General features: G+C 50.7%; 1 pseudogene; it reads right to left on the bottom strand.

Moving 5' to 3' along the window:
• Positions 1-759: 759 nt before the first annotated feature.
• On the bottom strand, positions 760-4,018 carry LOC149337553 (uncharacterized; annotated as a pseudogene).
• Between the last annotated feature and the right edge of the window lie 211 nt (positions 4,019-4,229).

The raw sequence follows: 4,229 nt of genomic DNA, 5'->3' as shown, positions 1-4,229 counted from the left end.
CCCACGTCACCTTCACGGGATCCGACTTTCGAAGCGCGTCCGTGAGAGGACTGGCAAGGGTCGAGTAATCTCTTACATATTGCTGGTAATATCCAGCTAAGCCTAAAAAGGCCCTTATCTCAGTCTTAGTGGTTGGCCGGGGGTAGTTTACGACAGCGGCTACTTTTATTTCTGACGGTCTACGCCGGCCACGCCCCACCACACGCCCTAGGTAAGTCACCTCGGCGCAACCTAGCTGGCATTTAGCAGGTTTGACTCTGAGGGCGGCATTTTTCAGCCTGCTCAGCACGACTCGTAAGTGATCTACATGTTCTTCCCATCTGTTAGAAAAGATAGCGACATCGTCGAGATACGGGAGCGCGTACTCAGATAGACCATGAAGCACATGGTCCATTAGATTGGAGAAGGAATAAGGCGCGTTTTTGAGTCCGAAACTCAACATGACTGGGCGGAACGTTCCGAATGGGAAACGAACGCGGCGTATCGGCTGGCGCGCTCTGTAAGAAGGACTTGCCAATAGCCTCGCACGAGGTCTAGTGTGGATATGTAATTCGACTTTGACTCTGTCTCCACCCTTTCCTGAACGTTTGGTATTGGATAGGTCTGAACCCGGGTTACCGCGTTTAGTCGCCGGTAATTAATGTACGGTCTGGGATCTTTTCCCGGTACTTCCACTAGTATCCAGGGCCATGTGTAATCGCTCTCACCCGGCACTATGACTCCCAGGTCGCACATTCGCTCGATCTCACCTGCCATGATTTATTTCTGTACGAGAGAACAGCTATACGGCTTACTACGGATCGGTTCTTCACACGTTAGCTCGATATCGTGCTCAATTAGCGTAGCCTTTCCGGGACGATCCGAAAACACTTTTTCGAACTCAGAAACAATCACTCTCAAGTCTTCCTTCTGGGCTTGGCTTAGACGTGGTTCTAGGTTGACCTGTTCCAACAGGGCATCCGAACTGTATTCCTTCATGTGCGCAGAGGTCAGGATTTCTGCACCTTCCTTGTCCGAACCATTCAAAATCACATTCACGACAGCGTGACGCTGAATGTACGGTTTCATCAGGTTACTATAATAGATTTTGTTTTGCCTTCTACCTAGTTTAACTTCGTAGTTGGTATCAGAAAGTTTCGATACTACGCTCGCTGGCCCCTCCCACTGGACCTCAAGCTTATTTTTCCTAGACGGTCGCAGTATCATTACTTGGCTGTGCACTTCGAAAGTACGCTTTTTTGCTGACTTGTCGTAGTACTCTTTTGACAATTCTTGCGCAGCCTTCATGAGGCTCTCGACAAGACCTTTCGTTTTTTCGATCCTTTGAAGTAGGTTAAGGACGTACGTGACCACGTTTTGATCTTCCTCATCGCCTTCCCACGACTCTCGCAGCATGCGCAGCGGTGTTCTTAAGCTCCGGCCGTACACAAGCTCCGCAGGGCTGAAGCCTGTGCTCTCATGGGGAGCGGATCGTAAAGCGAACATAGCTGCAGGCACGCAAGCTTCCCAATCGCGTTTGCGCTCAATGCAAAGAGCTCGCAATATTCTTTTGAGCACCGAGTGCATTCGCTCTCCTGGGTTGGACTGCGGATGATGGATCGAGCTGTGTACGACCTTGATACCGCACCTTTCGAAAAAGTAGAGGTTAGGCAGCTAGTAAAGACACTGCCATTTTCACACTGAATTTCCGAGGGAAATTCGACACGAGCGAAAATTGAGAGAAGGGCGCCTACGACCTGAGGAGACTTGAGCTCCTTGAGAGGTATCGCTTCAGGAAACTTTGTCGCGACACACAGAGCAGTCTGAATGTACCGACAACCGTTCTTGTACTCGGGCAGTGGTCCTACAATGTCAATTACCAACCTGCGGAAGGGTTCAGTTATGACTGGCACCGGTTTTATGGGCGCCTTCCACTTGTCAGTAGACTTGCCTACTCTCTGGCAAGTGTCGCAAGAGCGCACAAAGCCTTCAATGTCCTTTTAGCAATGAGGCTAGTAATACTCTTGGGCGAGCCTAGCTTTGGTCTTTTTCAAGCCGAAGTGCCCTGCCCTCGCGTTTTCGTGCGCCAGGTTCAATAGCTGACGGCGATACTTTTGTGGGATCAAAAGCTGTTCGTACTTACGACCACGGGCGTCAGCGTAATTTCGGTACCACAAGTCGGATTTCTGATCAAATGAAACATTCTTTTTCTCTGTTCCTCTTTTAGCATTATCCAGCAAAGCTTTTATCGAGCTATCTTCCTGCTGTTCCCGAACGAGCGTCGCTCTGTCAACCTGAGTTAGCTCATGCCAGCTGTCAGAAACTGGGGTCAATGTGGAGTTCGCATCGCTCAGTGGTGTCGCTGTTACCTTCTCGTTACCACTATCGTTGAAACTGTTTTCAGTTTCGTTAGCAGCGAGTTCTCCGCTTCCCCGAGAGTCCTCGATCTGAGGTTCTACCGACACCGTATCCAGGCTACAATGCTCATCTGCTTCCCAAAGCGGTGTTTCCCTCTCCGGTGCAAGGTCAAGTTTCTGCGAAAGCTTCCGCGCTTGAGATCGCGTAAGGGCCATGCATGCCACGCCGGCAAAGAACGATTTGCCTTTATCCCTCAGAAGCTGCTCTGAGCTGTTCGAAAAGAGGTAAGGAAAATGCTCAGGGAGGGCGGCAGACACGGCCGCCTCGGTGTTAAGCTAACCAAAAGGACCCTCAATTATCACTGTAGCGATCGGTAAGCAAGCACATTGCTCTCGGCTACTTGCCTTATCCACGCGCATTCTCTTGTAAAGTTATTCGGAGAAACTAAAGACGGGTGGACAACGTCCATAGGTGCCGCCGAGTCTCGAAGGGCTTTGCACCTCTTACCGTTCACACTAATTTCCTGCATATACGGTTCCAACAACCGCATATTCTTGTCTGTCCCCCGAATCGTTGCAAAAGCAACCTTTTGTCTACAGTTTGCCGCGATATGCCCTTCCTTTTTGCAGTGGTGGCATGTCAAAGGCCTCCGTGACTCAAACGCACGTGCGGCATCAGCGCGCTGCTTAGGAGCATCGTCAGATTTCCGTAACTCCTTTTGTTCTTCGCCCACAGCCTCCTTTAAAGCAGACGCATCTTTTCGAAAATCGCGACGCGCGAACGGTTTCCTTCCATCAGGCTTCCTTAGAGAAGCATCCTTTGTTTCCGCCTTTTCGATGCGTAATGCCCTGCTGTGCAAGTTTCGCCGAGTGTAGTATTCCTCAGCCAGCTCTGCTGCCTTGTTGAGTTTAACCTCAGTAAGCCTATCCTGTAGCCAGAGCCTTACATCGTCCTGGATACAGCGGTAGAATTGCTCTAGCGCAATGCACTCTACCACCTTATCACGATCGTCATAAACTCCCTTGCCCTTGCGCCATTCAACTAGATCGGCTTTCAGTTTAACCGCGAAGTCGATGTGCGACTCGCTGCCTTTTTTCGCGTACCGGAACCTTTGCCGGAATGCCTCAGGCGACAGCTTATATTTCCTCAACAGGGCCTCTTCGACCTCATCGTAACTCTCGAACGCCTCCTTCGACAAACACGTGATCACGTCAGATGCTTCCCCGGGAAGCAGAGCAAGCAAATTCTGGGCCCACAGCTCTCGCTCAATGACATTCCTCTCGCAGACGTGCTCAAATTTTACGAGATACTTTGCAATGACCTCTCCGATTACGAACGGCGGCAGTTGGTCTCGGATTCTTTGGCCGTTAGCCTGCACTGTCATTGAAGCTACGCTAGGCGCCGGCGAGCTTTGCCGCAGCTCCAACTCTTTTAATCTTCTAATCTCTCGGCTCTCCTGTCGCTCTGCCACTTCCCGCTGGAGGCGTTCCTGTCGCTCTCGCTCTGCGTCTTCGCGCTCATGGCGTTCATTGATCTCAGCCAAGGCCTCATTGGCTTCTTCAGCCGTTACGCCCTCCTTCCGCATGATCTCGAGAATCGCATGCTTTCGTTTCGCACTGCCTAACGTAAGGCCTAGCTCTTCACAAATTTCGACGAGTTCCTTCACTTTAAGGTTCTCCATCGCGCACAATAGTCGCTTGCAGGTTGTCCTTTTAGAATTCCCTTGTGGTTCACTGCTGTAGAGCTACTAGCATGACACGCGCAAGTAATTCTTTCCAACAACGCCTCGTTTACTCTCTCTGCAGCAGCTTTTGTTTCAAAGCACTCCGACTTGGCTCGAAACAGCAAAGCTCTCTACAGTGCTACACACACAGCCCTACTCTAGGCTGCAA

The sequence above is a fragment of the Amblyomma mixtum genome, chromosome 7 (assembly GCF_055824585.1).
Source record: "Amblyomma mixtum isolate Tamu chromosome 7, ASM5582458v1, whole genome shotgun sequence".
NCBI lineage: Eukaryota > Metazoa > Arthropoda > Arachnida > Ixodida > Ixodidae > Amblyomma > Amblyomma mixtum.
The sequence above is the reverse complement of the archived record's forward strand: the minus strand, read 5'-3'. Positions and strand labels throughout refer to the sequence as shown.